An 18,777-nucleotide genomic window follows, 5' to 3' on the forward strand; every position below is an offset into this window, starting at 1 on the left:
AGATATAGAACATTTATCACCATGGAAAATTCTGTTGGTGAGTTCAATTGTTGTTCTATCGAGCTGTCTTTTGGAAGCATTGAATTTATCTCTGTGCTCTTTTGAGCACTCTTTTAGAGTGGTTAGTACTTTTTTTAATAATGTTTCTCATCTTTATAAATGACACAGTTGATGAACTGAAGTGTCCTCATTGGGTCCATGAGTAGTTCTGAATGTGCAGAAAGCTGGTCTCAACAGACAGCTTCAGTTCTGTGTAGACCGATGGTGTGTAGCTCAATTAAAAATAACTTTGCACCTGCTCATTCGCTCAACACAACTGAGAAGGGAAATAGGCTTCTGCAACGTTCGCTGAGTCCAATCAGCCAAGTAGTCACCCTCTCCCCTCTGCCCACTCACACACCTGGTCTGCTCTCTATAAAAAGGTACAGAAGACAAATTGTGCCATATTGTCAAAATGCCGAATCTATGAATTATATTGATGCTTCTTCATGTCAGCCAGTTCCTTTTCAAGAAATCAAAACACCAACTGAGCTCATTTTTAGAAGTGAGCTACCTTGATCAGACCCCAGGTAATGCAGGTATATGAGGATGCAGGGCTCAATGAAACTGTGGACATTTTGCGATTGGAGCACAGACCTGGATTGGAAAAGATGGAGATTCTGAATTGCCAAAGCATATGAGATAACAGAGGGAGGGAGTAATGGCAAGGTGGTTTTTATAGAGTCATGCAAAGCCACGAAGACCAACTTCCTACAGGGCCAGGACATTTGCAGACATAAGCCTCTGCATTGGGCTTTCCTCTATAGAGAGGAATTCCATAAATATGGTGTGAATGGCCCCAATGGTGATGTTCAGTAGGAGAGGTAGGGACACCATCAGGTTATGATGGTCTATCTAAGATACAGGCAAACACTGCCAGACACTGCAGCTGCTTCTCTGTTCTGCTGTAGGGTCCTGAGGTCATCAAGTTTAGCCTCTGGGATTCCCTGAGATTGACATGCTACACATTAATAAGGAATATGTGGTCAGTTATGTGGAATCTCCCTGTTCTGTGCTCCATAACTCAGTTTTTCTGGAGGTGTGGATAACAATGGGGAAGTTCTTTTTCAAAAACTGGTAAAGAAACAGAAAACAAACATACATTGCTCAAAAAGGTGCCCACACAGTGGCACTGACCAGGCGATGACCTCACTCCCTCAAGTTCAACACCCCAAGCCTAGGGTGTCCTGGGCTTTACCCAGGACACAAGACTGCCTATTTCACAATGTCCAGTAAAGTCATAGCTGTCATGTGCCAAGACTCTCAGGCACAATCCCACGGGAGGTAAAGTTAGAAGCTGCTATCTGAGTATGGATTTAGAATAGGGCCAGTTTGTTACAGGGCTCAAATGCATAATGGAGTCCAGATCAGATAACCTACGGGGCTTTGTTCTTTGAGAGGGAGAATCTGACTTTGGAAATTTCTCATAGGTTCCTGGCATAATGCCCTCTTACCCAGAAAGACCCTGTTCCTCCATCTCCTGAAGGAATTCATGTTCCACTTCACTTACCTGACTTCCTGTTCACCATGGGAAAGACTCCTGGTCCAGTCTCTAGGGAACTCCCTGATCTACTATCTATCTGGGGACATATTGATGCCTATCTCCTGATATAACTGAAGCAACAGATCTGCATATCTGGAATTACTCAGGAGTACTTTAGACAAACATAATATTTTTTGAAAATTAAAACATTTTAATTAAAAATTAATTTAAAAGCTAAAGGCATTTCCTCTAACATCAGGAACAAGACAAGGATGTCCACTGTCACCACTTTTATTCAACATAGTTTTGAAAGTCCTATCCACAGCAATCAGAAAAGAAAAAGAAATAAAAGGAATCCAAATTGACAAAGAAGAAGTAAAACTGTCACAGTTTGCAGATGACATGATACTATACATTGAAAATCCTAAAGATGTCACCAGAAAACTACTAGAGCTCATCAATGAATTCAGAAAAGTTGCAGGATCAAAATTAATATACAGAAATCTGTTGCATTTCTATACACTAACAACAAACTATCAGAAAAGAAACAATTCCATTTACCATTGCATCAAAAAGAATAAAATACCTAAGAATAAACCTACCTAAGGAGGTAAAAGACATATACTCAGAAAACTATAAAACAATGATGAAAGAAATTGAAGGTGGAAAGATATACTGTGTTCTTGGATTGGAAGAACTAATATTGTTAAAATGACCATACTCCCCAAGGCAATCTACAGATTCAATGCAATCCCTATCAAAATACTAATGACATTTTTCACAGAACTAGAATAAATAATTTTAAAATTTATATGGAAACATGAAAGACCCCAAATAGACAAAACAATATTGAGAAAGAAGAACAGAGCTGGAGGAATCACATGCCCAGACTTCAGACTATACTAGAAACCTACAGTAATCAAAATAGAATGGTACTGGCACAAAAACAGACACATATATCAATGGAACAAAATAGAAAGCCCAGAAATAAACCCACACACTTGTGGTCAATTAATTTATGACAAAGGAGGCAAGAATAAACAATGGAGGAAAGACAGTCTCTTCAATAAGTGGTGCTGGGAAAACTGGACAGCTACATGTAAAAGAATGAAATTAGAACACCTTCTACCCCATATACAAAAATAAACTGAAAATGGGTTAAAGATCTAAATGTAAGACTGGATACCATAAAACTCCTAGAGGAAAACATAGGCAGAACACTCTTTGACAAATCTTAGCAATATTTTTTTGGATCTGTCTCCTAAAGCAAAGGAAATAAAAGCAAAAATAAATAAATGGGACCTAATTAAACTTAAAAGCTTTTGCACAGCAAAGGAAACCATAGACAAAACAAAAAGACAACCTACGGAATGGGAGAAAATATTTGCAAATGATATGACTGATAAGGGGTTAATATCCAAAATATATAAACAGCTCATAGAACTCAACATCAAAAAACAAACAACCTGATTAAAAGATGGGCAGAAAATCTAAATAGACATTTTTCCAAAGAGGACATGCAGATGACCAACAGGCACATGAAAGATGCTCAACATTGTTAATCATCACGGAAATGCAAATCAAAACCACAATGAGAGTGGGAATTCCCTAGTAGTCCAGTGGTTAGGACTCAGTGCTTTCATTGCTGTGGCCTGGGTTCAATCCCTTGTTGGGGAACTAAGATCCCATAAGCTGCATGCTGCAGCCAAAAAAAAAGAAATCCACAATGAGATATCACCTCACACCTGTCAGAATGACTACCATCAGAAAGAACACAAATAACAAATGTTGGTGAGGATGTGGAGAAAAGGGAATCCTTGTACACTGTTGGTGGGAATGTAAATTGGTACAGTCACTGTGGAAAACAGTATGAAGGTTTCTCAAAAAGCTATAAATAGAACTACCATATGACCCAGTATATATTCCACTCCTGGGTATATATCCAAAAGAAACAAGAACATTAATTTGAAAAGATACAAGCACCCCAATGTTCACTGCAGCATTATTTACAATAGCCAAGATATGGAAGCAACTTAGGTGTCCATCAACAGATGAATGGATAAAGAAGCTGTGGTATATATATACAATGGAATACTACTCAGCCATGAAACAAAATGAAATTTGCCATTTGCAACAGCATGGATGGACTTGGAGGGTATTATGCTAAGTGAAATAAGTCAGATGGAGAAAGACAAATACTGTTATGATATCATTTATATGTGGAATCTAAGAAATACAAACAACTGGTGAATAAAACCAAAAAGAAACAGACTCACAGATATAGAAAACAAACTAGTGGTTCCCAGTGGAGAGAGGGAAGGGGGAGGGGCAATATAGACATAGGGGATTAAGGGGAACAAACTATTAGGTATAAAATAAGCTACAGGGATATATTGTACAACACAGGGAATATAGCCAATATTTTATAATAACTGTAAATGAAGCATAACTTTTAAAGATTGTGAATCACTATATTACACACCTGTAACTTACATAATATTGTACATCAACTATACATCAATAAAAAAAATCTTAAAAAATAAGCAGAATGCCTACTTAATGTGAGGACACATTAAGGACATTTATCCCCTCAAAAGAGTGGGCTTTTCTTCCTGTCATTGTGTTTTGATTGTATATTGACCAGGGAAGCATAAGAAAGGTGAAGAGCACCTGAGCCTGCCTCTGCTGCAGCTTGAGGCCAGCCCATTGGGCCAGGGGTGGTGGCATGTGTACATCCTGAAGAGCACAGCCTGTTTTAACTGCGGTCATCTGATAGTAGATATTCCTCTACAAGGATAAAATACTGAGACATGAGAAAAGGAAAAAGAGTGGCCAACGATGAACAGAAGGCAGTAGCAAGGGCTTCCTGTACCTTCTGAGATGATTACTTCAGCACAGACCCACCTTCTCCCAGCACGTCCCTCCCATTGGCCCCCTGTTCCCAGTCATGAGGAAGTCCTCATTCTCCTTGGTTTACACAATGCCCCAGGGGCAAGACTCCAGCTAGTCTACATTTGTCCCGTGCAGTCAGATTGCTTATCCTCGACTCCTCTTAAGTCACACAGGTACTTTAGCTAAAGGAACCCCCTTTCCATTCCTCCTGTTTCCTGTGAAGACCTCCCCTGAAACCTCACCCAATGGCCGAGTCAGCATGGATCAGGTGAGCTGGGAAAGGGAAGGATTCTCACCACTTGAGTGTTCTGTGTGGGGATCTTCCTGTTAGGGTCTGGGTTACAAATACAGGAGCCACTGAAGGACATTGGGGCAGCTTCTCCTTTTCCAGATTTCTCTCTGCTTATTTCCAGAGAATAGGTAGGCAAAATAACAGACTCCAAAGATGTACCTGGCATGAGTACCTGGAACCAGTGACTACATATGGGAAAGGGACTTTGATTAAGTTAAGGATCTTGGGATGGGAGATGATCCTGGATTAACTGGGTGGGCCCAGTCTAATTTATAAGGACTTCCAAGCATGCGAGTACTGCCAAAACTCAGCCTCTGTTCACCTGTGCTAAATAGAAATGCAGAGACAGAGTTTTGGGTGAAGTAGAAAAGAATAGCTTTATTGCTTTGCCAGACAAAGGGGCTACAGTGGGCTAATGCTCTCAAAACTGTGTGTCCCACCCTGGAGGGGTAGTAAGGAGTCTTATAGTAATGGTTCCAGGAGCAGGGCTTGATCAGCTCGTGGACATTCTTCTCATTGGCTGGTCATAAGGTAATTGGGAGTCAGCATCATCAACCTTCTGGTTCCAACCAGTCTGGGGTCTGTGTGCTTGTAAGCAGCAGTTTTCATCTGGTGGGGGTCTGCTTCCTGTAAAAACAACTTAGGAATGTGTCAGGCCTTTATCTATGTCTGTCAGGGAACCGTGAGTTCAGTGATTCTGCCACGTGGCAGACTTATAGTCTAAACTCTTACCAGTTCTCCAGCCCAACATCTATTCTTTGTTTCTCTATCTTCACGTTTCCCAATCATTTACTCTTGAGTTAGCCTTTTACTTCAAAAGACAAGGACACAGGGGCTTGTTGATGGTTTCAGGAGTTCTTATAAATTACAGAGGGAAACAGGAGAGTGTGGGTAAGAGAAGAAAATGTGATGACCGCAGCCTGAATCTGAGTGATTTGGGGCCATAAACCAAGGAATGTGGGTGGTCTCTAGAAACTGGAAAAGGCAAGGAATGGATTCTCCCCTAGATGCTCCAGAAGGAGGGTAGCTCTGCTGCCTCTTCATTTCAGGGCTCTGACCTCCAGAATTGTAAGATAATAGATTCATGTTGTTTTAAATTAACTAATTTTGTGGTAATTTTTACAGCAGCAAAAGGAAGCTAATATGAGATTAGAAATGTTTGGTTTGGCTACATAGCAATATGATAAATAATAATCTATAAAAACTGAAATGATTATACAAATTATTAAATACTTAATATATAAACCTTGTAAAAGTGTTCTTTTTAAATTATAATGCTGAATTTTGCATGGATGAAGACACAAGCCTCCATGATACAGCAAAATTGTATATGATAGTGAATTAAGAGCCAGGAGATCTGGAGTTCTGGTCCTGTTGCTGTTACAGTGTGACTTGGAACATGTTTCGGAGCCTTTTAGCATTAGCAGTTCTTGAGTAAAATGGAATTTTTCATCAAGTCTGAGTAAAGAGTAAAGAAGCTCAGTTTTTGATGCCTGTGGTTCATACCAACAGGTAACCTAGTGGAAACATTTTTTTTTTAAAAACCAGATTACAATTATGGCCAGTGGAGAAAATGAAGGTGCAAGATGGTACACTGATGAAAGCACCCTACTGAAGCCACAGGACATGCTCTCAGAACCCATGTATACAGCAGGAGAGACCTAAAGGGAGTCTCAGTGAAGCCTCATTTCCAGACCTTTTACATCTTGAATGTGCTCTTAAGATCTCCACCAAAGAAAGTTGGAAATATGTAAATATTTTCCTATATTAAAAAAGGAAGGAGGGAGAGAGGGAAAGAGGGAGAGAAGGAAGAAAGAAAGAAGACAAGATTTATTTTGGGCCCTCCCTTCCTCTCCATCTACCAGTACTTCACCCCAGGGCAAAAGAACGGTGATCTGATTCACCTTCTCTGGAAAGTAGCTGTGCACAGAGGTGAAGGTACTGACCTAGCATCGGCAAGTGCTCTCTGTACAGCACCCATGCCACCCTCCCCATGCCCATGTGTACCTGCTACACACCGACTCTGACAGCAGACCTGGACCCTTGGGTATGACTGTAAGCATCAAAATCACCCTGAGCCATCACTATTCTTCGTATTGATGCAAAGCCCCAAGCCAGGCACATTAAAAGTGTCCCCCAGGACTTCTAAATGGAAGCCAGGACACACGGACCTCCTTCCATCTTTGACAGTGACTCGTGAGGAAGTGAACACAGACATGAGCACCACGTCACAGTCTCAGGGAAGATATGGGAGGAGAGGGGCCTGTCAGGAGGCACGGAGCCCCCCTTCTGGTCACCACCAGGTAAAACCCTGTTCTTCCCCCATCCATAGTCAATAAATCCACCTTTGACACGTGCTGAATCATGTCTTCACCACTTGTAGCCCAAGGAATGGAGTCTATTACTGAACCGCAGCCCCGGGGACGCCAGTGCATTAAGGTACAATATGTTCTCACATGGTACTCCTCTTCACCTGGTCTCCCTTTATTTGCCTGTAGTGGTAACAAGGTTCTATACCACAGCCACCTAGCAGTCAGCTCTGAGCTACTTGTGGTTTGGACTGACTTTTACACTAATCAGAAGGCTCAGGTGTGGGCTCAGGGCAATAATGGCTTCTTCAGCCCCAAAGCATTAGGGTACAGAGATGTCCTCATGAGACAGCCTAGTTTATTAGTCAAAGACTCACCTAAGAACATGTGCTATTTGCCCTACTCTACTGGATATATTTTCACACATTCACTTTTGCTATAGACAAGGAAAGTACAAGTAACTGACCTGGAACAGGATTGAGGCATTGCCAACTTCCTTGGGAAAAAAACATTGTAATAATCCATTACTATCACATCTAATAGCAACTTATTTCATTATGCCTTTTATAGAAGATTGGCAATTGATCATACACATATTTTTTTTCCATATCCCTCACCTTTCCAGGTCTTTGTTAATAAAATAGAGTTAGAACTGGAGATAATTAAAAATATTTCCCAGAAAGCCTTAATGTTGAATGTATGGGGAAAATCTCCAAACTAGGAGTTACTATTTCAAGAAATCGATTTATGACTGAGGGCATGCAATCTAAAGGTAGTATAGAGTGGAAATGCTATCATGTATCTTGGGTTATTTTAATGTCTTTCTATGTGAGGCACAAAGATAGAAACAGAGGCATTGTTGTGGTCTCTGAAGAGGAAACTTGTCACTAAAGAAAAGACAAAGTTCACCGTCACACAAGCCCATGACAGCAGAACCAAGTACTGAGACTTATCCTGACTTAGCTTCAGAATGCTTAGTGTCTCCATGTTTGGAAAAGCATCTTATGTACTTCTCTGACAGAGCAATAAGCAAAGTGACTTAAACGGCTCAGGAATTGGTGCTGATTTAAGGATGGTAGAGACATGCTTGCACAAGTTCAGAGGTAGATCAGGTCACTACTTTGAACTTCACCATCCCTCTGCCCTTGTTTCTCACCTGACTGGGGCCTCTGGGCAGAGCCGGTCAGTGTACTTCTCTTCCTGGGGTCTGGCCAGGCTGGCACATCAGAGTATGCGCTTAGGGAATTCTGTGTCCTTCCGGTGAGATTTAGTGCTCCATCACTAGCCAACTGAAGCCAGAGAGGATCTCAGCACCAACATAGCTGGGCGTACAAGACAGCTCAGTGGAAAAGGAAGGTGCATTTTGTCTTTTCCAGTGTCACACACCTAATGACAGTGGACCAGGGACAGGCAGGAAGGGAAACGTCAGGGACAGAAAACCCAGGCAGTTTCAGCAGTTTGGTCCTTTAAGAAATGACTTTTCCCATGACCTGATTTTTAATTTTTAGGGACCGTTTTCAATTTGGACGAAAAGGCTCCAAAACAGCATGAGAAAGTAGCACAGCAAGAAGCAGATAAACACACCTGAGCCAGTGAGTCGTGTTCGCCGCTGCAGCTCATCTGCTGAGCACATTCTGAGTCTTTCCACACAAAGTCTTTTGCAATTCATGACTGAAAAAACATACCTACCTTGAGAAAGCAGAAGCTTGAGTCCCATCAGTCTCCAGGCTTTCTTTGAGCCCTTCTAACACAGGTGCGGGCAGACCCTCTGGGCTTCCTCTCGCATCATCCCAACTCTCAATGCACACACAGAAACAGGCCACATCCAACTTCAGGTGACTTATTAGAGCTTCATAAATGATAATGATCAGTTTTAAAAGAAAAATTATGATGGAGCTTTTCATTCACAACCTCATTTTTCTACTCATGTAAAAAGGAAATATCACATCACCCGTCACTGCGTTTGCAATGATGCAACAGTAACACTGCCTCACTTCATAAAGGTGAGAAACTGATAAAAAAATAAAATGCTTTTCAATTATTTGTTTCCAGGAGCTGTAAGTAGCCCAGATTAAAATTGAAGTATGACACCTGTGGGCCACAGATATTACTAGGTAGTTGCATTGACTTATATATCTGATAAAAAAAAAAAAAGGGTCCTTAGAAAACTAGCTCTCCTGAGTAAGAAGCACTGAGAAGCAGCCTCCTGCCAGAGGCAGGAGTTTCAAGATACTTGGCTGCATTGTTACTGGGAAACAAAACCCAATGTGGCAACACTAAAATGTTAAAACTTGGCCTAGTTGCGTGTTCCTGAACCATCTGTGGTTCCTCAGTGTTCTTTCCAATAGGAGGAATGGTCCTTATGTTAGAGTGAGGTTTCCAAATACCTTGGAATGCATCCGCAGTACTCTATTTACTTTTGGACAAGATCAGGGGTTGGGGATATTCTTGCTACCCAGCCTGAAGAAATTGATCACCAAGGGAGGAAAACATTGAGGGCTGAGCTTATAAATCTGGCTCCAGTAACCAATCAATTCTGTTTTTGTACATTTAGAAATAATGTGGAAATAAGATCTTGAACATGAGTCATACCAAGTGAATATTTAAAGGTTTGAAACTTGTGCTAACAAGTTGTTTATGGATTTAAGCTGCCCCTTCTGTTAACAACATGAGATAATTTCATGGTTTCTCTAGACCATTTTACCAAATACAGAATAAGTGGATTTAATAGTCCAGTGAACTGATAATCACAGAAAAATATGCAATTCTCTAACATGTTAAGATTTAATAGGCAAAGTTATTTATGGACTTGAAATTACTGTAAGACATAAGAATAACAATAGGAATCCTGGCGGTGTAAATGAGAAAGATATTCATTTTAGAGACCATGAGGAAATTTGGGGGAAAACATTATATATTTCTTGATATCTCTTCGCTGTGTGACTCCTTCCGTTCAAGTTGGTGTCTAGTCTCTGAACTGAGGGAAGAAAAAATTTATGGTATATTCTTAAAATAAATGGGCAATGTTTTTAACAATCCATCAAATTATAATCGGAATATATCATGATCTTTGCTATTTTTGTTAGCACATGTGTAGATACATTGTTGAATTGAGGAAGGGATTATGGAAAACCATTTTTCTGTAAGCACACTTTCTTTTCAGACCCTTCAATTCAGTCTGTTTTATGTGCCCATACGTGTACTTGGCCAAAGATAATATGGAGAATTATAAGCAGTATTTTTATAAGTAGAGAGGTAGAGTCATGAGTCCTTACACTAGGCTATAAAGTGGGAATTATTTCTGGAAATATAGCTAACTGACAGAGTGGAAAATTATGTGAGAAATTCATTCAACAGAGAGACAACTCTATTTATACAAACTGTTCCTTCTTGTGCTATAGTCTGGCTAAGCTAAAGGAGTTTACGAAGCTCTTATCATTTGATCACAGAATTAATTAATTTTTATTTTAAGAACAGTAATACTTAGCTAACTAGGCCTCTTAATGTGAAAAAAGCAGCCATGTTTAAAAAATGGACACAGTAGTGGGGAACAGAGATAGGGAGGTGAAAGGGAGAAGCAGTCTGTTTGGGCTGCTGTGACAGAGGACCACAGACTGGACAGCTTACAAACAATAGATATTCATTTCTCACAGTTCTGGAGGCTGGGAGTCCAAGATCAAGATGCTGGCAGGTTCAGTGTCTGGCAAGGGCCTGCTTCCTTCCCAGTTCAAGGACAGTTGTCTTCCAGCTGGGTCTTCATAAGGCAGAAGGGGCCAGCTAGCTCTCTAGAGTCTCCTTCATAAGGGCACTAATCTCATTTAGGAGGGCTCTACCTTCATGACTTGGACACCTCCCAAACAGCCCACTGCTAAATATCATCACATTAGGGATTAGGATTAAACATGAATTTTGGGTGGACACAAACATTCAGTCTATGCCAAGGTCCTCAACCTGCTGCGCTCTTATCTGGAGTCAGTTTCCCCAGGCTAGACTCAACCACCTGGAGCAGCCTTGAAAGACAGAAATGGGGCATATCTGTGATTCAGTGCTAGCTACCTCTACTCTGTTCCCAAGCAAAGCCTGTAAAACTTCACTTTGCTGCATATAAGCAAGGATGACTACATGATATTGTCAAATCTAAAACACTTAGCTAAAAACCAAGAGACCACTGAAGAAAGCAAAGAGGAAATCAAAAATACCTAGAAACAAATGACAATAAAATCACAATGACCCAAAAGCTATGGGATGCAGCAAAAGCAGTTCTAAGAGGGAAGTTTATAGAAATACAATCCTACCTCAAGAAACAAGAAACATCTCAAATAAACAACCTAACCTTACACATAAAGCAATTAGAGAAAGAACAAAAAACCTCAAAGTTAGCAGAAGGAAAGAAATCATAAAGAACAGATCAGAAGCAAATGAAAAAGAAATGAAGGAAACAGTAGCAAAGATCAATAAAAATAAATGCTGGTTCTTTGAGAAGATAAACAAAATTGATAAACCATTAGCCAGACTCATCCAGAAAAAAAGGGAGAAGGCTCAAATCAATAGAATTAGAAATGAAAAAGGAGAAGTAACAACTGACACTTCAGAAATACAAAGGTTCATGCATGATTACTACAAGCAACTATATGCCAATAAAATGGACAACCTGGAAGAAATGGACAAACTCTTAGAAAAGCACAACCTTCTGAGACTGAACCAGGAAGAAATAGAAAATATAAACAGACCAGTCACAAGTACTGAAACTGACACTGTGATTAAAATCTTCCAAAAAACAAAAGCCTAGGACCAGATGGCATCACAGGTGAATTCTATCAAAAATTTAGAGAAGAGTGAACACTTATCCTTCTCAAACTCTTCCAAAATATAGGAGAGGGAGGAACACTCCCTAACTCATTCTACGAGGCCACCATCACCCTGATACCAAAAACAGACAAATATGTCACAAAGAAAGAAAACTACAGGCCATTATCACTGACGAACATAGATGCGATGCAAAAATCCCCAACAAAATACTAGCAAACAAAATCCAACAGCACATTAAAAGGATCATACACCATGATCAAGTGGGGTTTATCCCAGGAATGCAAAGATTATTCAGTGTATGCAAATTAATCAATGTGATACACCATATTAACAAATTGAAGGAGGAAAACCATATGACCATCTCAATAGATGTAGAAACACCTTTTGACAAAATTCAACACCAATTTATGATAAAAACCCTCCAGAAAATAGTCATAGAGGGAACCTTCCTTAACATAATAAAAGCCATAGATGACAAACCAACAGCCAACATCATTCTCAAAGGTGAAAAACTGAAACTATTTCCACTAAGATCAGGAACAAGACAAGGTTGTCCACTCTCACCACTATTATTCAACATAGTTTTGGAAGTTTTAGCCACAGCAATCACAGAAGGAAAAGAAATAAAAGGAATCCAAATCAGAAAAGAACAAGTAAAGCTCTCACTGGTTGCAGATGATATGATACTATACATAGAGTATCATAAAGACACTACCAGAAAACTACTAGAGCGAATCAATGAATTTGGTAAAGTAGCAGGATACAAAATTAATGCACAGAAACTTTTTGCATTCCTACACACTAATGATGAAAAATCTGAAAGAGAAATTAAGGAAAAACTCCCATTTACCATTGCAACCAAAATAATAAAATACCTAGGAATAAACCTACCTAAGGAGACAAAAGACCTGTATGCAGAAAACTATCAGACACTGATGAAAGAAATTAAAGATGATACAAACAGATGGAGAGATATATCATGTTTTTGGATTGGAAGAATCAACATTGTGAAAATAACTATACAACCCAAAGCAATCTACAGATTCAATGTAATCCCTATCAAAATACCAATGACATTTTTCACAAAACTAGAACAAAAAATTTCATAATTTGTATGGAAACACAAAAGACCCCGAATAGCCAAAGCAATCCTGAGAAAGAAAAACGGAGCTGGAGGAATCAGGCTCCCTGACTTCAGACTATACTACAAAGCTATAGTAATCAAGACAGTATGGTACTGGCACAAAAACAGAAATATAAATCAATGGAACAGGATAGAAAGCCCAGAGATAAACCCATGCAATATGGTCATCTTATTTTTGATAAAGGAGGCAAGAATATATAATGGAGAAAAGACAGCCTCTTTAAAGTGGTGCTGGGAAAACTGGACAGCTACATGTAAAAGAATGAAATTAGAACACTCCCTAACACCATACACAAAAATAAACTCAAAATGGGTTAAAGACGTCAATGTAAGGCCAGACACTATAAAACTCTTAGAGGAAAAATAGGCAGAGCACTCTATGACATAAATCACAGCAAGATACTTTTTGACCCACTTTCTAGAGAAATGGAAATAAAAACAAAAATAAACAAATGGGACCTAATGAAACTTAAAAGCTTTTGCACAGCAAAGGAAACCATAAAAAAGACAAAAAGACAACCCTCAGAATGGGAGAAAATATTTGCAAATGAAGCAATTAACAAAGGGTTAATTTCCAAAATTTACAAGCAGCTCATGCAGCTCAACATCAAAAAACAAATAACCAAATCCAAAGATGGGCAGAAGACCTAAATAGACATTTCTGCAAAGAAGATATACAGATTGCCAAAAAACACATGAATGAATGCTCAACATCACTAATCATTAGAGAAATGGAAATCAAAACTACAATGAGGTATCACCTCACACCAGTCAGAATGGCCATCATCAAAAAATCTACAGACAATAAATGCTGGAGAGGGTGTGGAGAAAAGGGAACCCTCCTGCACTGTTGGTGGAAAATTAAGTTGATACAGCCACTATGGAGAACAGTATGGAGCTTCCTTAAGAAACTAAAAATAGAACTACCACACGACCCAGCAGTCCCACTACTGAGCATATACCCTGAGAAAACCATAATTCAAAAAGAATCATGTACCACAATGTTCATTGCAGCTCCCTTTACAATAACCAGGATGTGGAAGCAACCTAAGTGCCCATCGACAGATGAATGGATAAAGAAGATGTGACACATATATACTATGGAATATTACTCAGCCATAAAAAGAAATGAAATTGAGTTATTTGTAGTGAGTTGGATGGACCTAGAGTCTGTCATACAGAGTGAAGTCAGTCAGAAAGAGAAAAACAAATACCATATGCTAACACATATATATGGAATCTAATTTAAAAAAAAAGGTTCTGAAGAACCTAGGGGCAGGACAAGTATAAAGATACAGACATAGAGAATGGACTTGAGGACATGGGGAGGGGGAAGGGGAAGCTGGGACAAAGTGAGAGAGTGAATGGACTTATATATATTACCAAATGTAAAATAGACAGCTAGTGGGAAGCAGCCACATAGCACTGGGAGATTAGCTCGGTGCTTTGTGACCACCTAAAAGGGTGGGATATGGAGGGTGGGAGGGAGACACAAGAGGGAAGAAATATAGGGATATATGTAAATGTATAGCTGGTTTACTTTGTTAAAAAGCAGAAACTAACACAACATTGTAAAGCAGTTATACTCCAATAAAGCAGTTAAAATAAATAAATAAATAAAATAAAACACTTACCTGTCACTTTCATCCTCCTATCATGTGCCCTTTCCCTTCATTGGGGTGACCCCAATATTTAGCACCTTGAGCCTTCTAAGTCACTTAAGCTCTTCCTTTTATGGAAATATGAAGGCATCCATTGTCAGCTATTTATACTTTGCTTGATTACTGAATAGAATTTAGATTAGAGTAGATTCAATTAGATTAAATACAAATGTTCTGAAAAGCATTTAAATTTGGGGACTCTGTCTCTCTCACTGTGGAATAATGGATTTTGCCATCATGGTTAAAGGAGCTGCAAATATTTGTAAGGAGAAGAAATATCCTAGGGATTGAGAAAATGTTTACCTTGCTCAAGTAGAACTAAAAATAAATATTTTTTTAAAATTGAAGTAGAGTTGATTTACAATGTTGTGTTAGTTTCAAGTGTACAGGACAGTGATTCAGTTATACATATACATACATATATATGTGTGTATATGTATATATATATTTTTTCTCAGATTCTTTTCCATTATAGGTTATTATGAAATATTGAGTATAGTTCCCTGTGCTATACAGTAGGTCCTTGTTGGTTATCTATTTTATAGATAGTGTGTATATGTTAATTCCAGACTCCTAATTTATCCCTCCCACATCCCCTTTGGTAACCATAATTTTCTCTTCTATGTCTGTGAGTCTATTTCTGTTTTGTAAATAAGTTCATTTGTATTTTTTTTTTTTTAGATTCCATATATAAGCGATATCATATATTTGCCTTTCTCTGTCTGGCTTACTTCACTTAGTATGATAATCTCTAGGTCATCCATGTTGCTGAAATGGCATTTTCATTCTTTTTCATAGTTGAGTAATATTCCATTGTGTGTGTGTGTGTGTGTGTGTGTGTGTATACATATTATATATATATATATATCTCACATTTTCTTTATCCATTCATCTGTCGATGGATGCTTAGGTTGCGTCCATGTCTTGGCTATTATAAATAGTGCTGCTGTGAACACTGGAGTGCATGTATCTTTTTGAATTCTAGTTTTCTCCAGATATATACCCCCAAATGGGATTGCAAGATCATATGGTAACTCTATTTTTAGTTTTTTTAAAGATATTCCACACTGCTCTCCATAGTGGCTGCACCTATTTACATTCCCACCAACAGTGCAGGAGGGTTCCTTTTTCTCCACACCCTCTCCAGCATTTATTATTTGTAGACTTTTTGATGACGGCCATTCTGACTGCAGTGAGGTGATACATCATTATTGTTTTGATTTGCATTTCTCTAATAATTAGTGATGTTGAGCATATTTTCATGTGCCTATCGGTCAACTGTATGTCTTCTTTGGAGAAATGTCTATTTAGATCTTCTGCCCAATTTTTGATTGGGTTGTTTGTTTTTTTGATATTGAGCTCTATGAGCTGTTTGTATATTTTGGAAATTAATCCCCTGTTGGTCACATCGTTTGCAAATGTATTCTCCCATTCTGTAGGTTGTCCTTTTATTTTGTATATGGTTTTCTTTGATGTGCAAAAGCTTTTAAATAAATCTTTAGAAGATTTTTAAAGGAGACAATTTTTTTTTTTTTTTTAATTTCTTCTCCCCAAAATCCCTCCATTCTGACGAGGGCAAGTCGGAGACTGGTCCTGGATACATAGTGCCAGGAGCAACTCGGAGTAAAGAAGTCTGGGAACCAGGAGTCTGGCTTGTCTAAGAACTTGTCAGTAGCTTTGCAGATCCATTCCTACCCTCCTTTTATTTCAAGATTTCTAAATATGCCGCTTTCTGATACGTTTTAACACTGTTGTCTCTATTACATCTTGGAATTTGTCCATTGATCAGTCACATGGTCTAGTTTTTTTTTTTTTTTTTTTTCTTTTTAAACTGTCACCCTGGATACTGGCTCTAGAGTTCTGGAGAGAGGGCTAAATTGAAGATGTAATTTTGAGAGTCACTAGTAGCTACATGGCATTGAACATCTGAATGTGGGGTGAGATCATGGATAGAGTGAGAGAGAGAAGAGGACCCAGAACCAGGCCTTGGAGTACTCCAGTTTTAAAAGGTCAAAATGAAGAGGCATCAACAGAAAACACCTGAGAAGGTGCAGCTAGTGAAGTGGGAGGAAAACCAGGCAGGTGTTGTCTCCTGGAAGCCAGGTGAAAATCTTTCCTATGGAGAGGAAGCAAGACTCATGGAGGATCCCATTCCCATCTCGGCTGCCTACATTTTTTGCAAGGACACCATGAATGATTACATTTTCTCCTTGTGCTTTGAAGTTTGTGTAGCAATTACATAAATTTTCTAATTTTATACCCAAACAGTAAGGAGTAGGTAGTCAGGTATTAGTTCACAATTTTGCAGAGGTGAAATCCAAGGTGCAGAAAGATCAAGTGATTGGCGTTTCAGTCCAGAAAACCACAAGGGAATAAGAGAAAGAGCCAAAATTAGAACAAAGTCTTCCAAGACGGGGCCAGTGTTCTTTCTTCTACCACCTGGTGCCGGGAAATACGACTCCACCGTTTTTCAATCCAGCTAGGATTGGCCTGTGAGTTTGGTGTGGATGGAGGTGCATAAAAGCTTTCTGACCCTCAGGGCATTTGGCCTAAACTCATTTCACTCATCTATAAATTCTAAGTTCTTTCTTTGCTATTCTGCCGGCCTGAAGGTCTCCTACTCTCTGAATGCTTATGAAGTGTCTATGGACACACGAATATGTTTAAAATGTTAAATAAAATTTCCAGGCAGTAAGTGCCAAATGAGCCACTCAAGAATAAGGCTGATCTTGACCCAGCAGTCCAGAGGGTTGGGTGAAAACTTTCCAACCAGGCTGCTCTTGTTTAAGTAGGCCCCACCTGGCTCTGTGTAATCTGGGTTTGTAGCAAGTTACTTAAAACTCTATACTCCCAAATTTTCATTTTTTAAATGGCATAATAACAATAATAAATGGAAACTTATAGAGGTTTGAAACATAAACACCAAGACAATACATATAAAGTATTTAGATTGGATCTAGTGCATAATGAGTAATCAATGAATTTCTGAAAGACTTCTTTCATCCCGTCCCTTCCCAAGGCCAATTAGAAATCTTCCTCTTTGCTGGCAAAAATCAGAATGCATGACCCCACTCATTTAGCATATTGTATTACATTTACACCAGCTGGGGACTCTGAAGGCATTGACTAACCATGCATTTTCCATCTTAATGTTACTAATATGCTTTACACATAACAGGAACACAGTCAATGTTTTTAGAAACAATGAATTATTAAATTTTACAGGTACTGCCAAGACAAATGACAAATGAAAGGACTAAATGGTAACTTCAGAGAGCTGACGAGCTTCCCTAGTGCAGTGGGCTCTTGGAGTAAAGTGCCATTTGACCTCAGGCTGGCCCATGTTCAAGGAAGGGCCAGGAATAAGACATGAATGAGATAATCATGCCTCAGTTAGGCATCTACAACACCTGTGTGAATTTCAAGATTTCTATTATTCCAGAGTATATTTTTTAATGAAGTCTTTTAGAAAATGGAAACAATTGAAACTATAATTTTGAGAACTTATTAGATTCAGGAAATACAATCTGTTACAGTATTTATTAATCATGGCAGAAATAATAAAAGAATGCATGCTTCAAAAAGACAATTAGATGGAATGTCTTCAGGGCTCAGTGTAGGTCATTTATGATAACATTATGATCATTGATTTTATTTTTATTGCATCTCCATCATCAAATGGAATTCCTGTGCTTGCTGGGTACACAAATTCAACACTTCCTCAGCAATTTCACTGCAAGTTAGCATTAAATAATGTACAGAACAAAACAGTATTGGGGGAAGGTTGGTCAGGGAAGCCTTCTCAGACAAGTGAGAATAATTGATGTTAATGTGTTAGTTTATGGAGGGAAAGTCAGAAGGCATATGACAACAGTGGTGTTCCAGATAGAGGTAACACCTAGATAAAGGCTGTGTCCCATAGGATGGTCCATTTTAGGAAGGAATTCAGCATCAATGAAGGGCAGGGTACAAGGGTTGAAAGACAATAGCTACAGTTAGAGAGGCACACAGGTTCTTGGTAGTTGTTTTAAATTATTTACTCTGACATTTTTTGGCATAGTTATTACTCTCTCCCCAGGTAATTACTATAGGAAAAACAACTTATAATGCAATAAAAGAAAGTACTAGTAAGGGAAATTTCCAACATT

This window comes from Balaenoptera ricei, chromosome 2, assembly GCF_028023285.1.
Source record: "Balaenoptera ricei isolate mBalRic1 chromosome 2, mBalRic1.hap2, whole genome shotgun sequence".
NCBI classification, from domain to species: domain Eukaryota; kingdom Metazoa; phylum Chordata; class Mammalia; order Artiodactyla; family Balaenopteridae; genus Balaenoptera; species Balaenoptera ricei.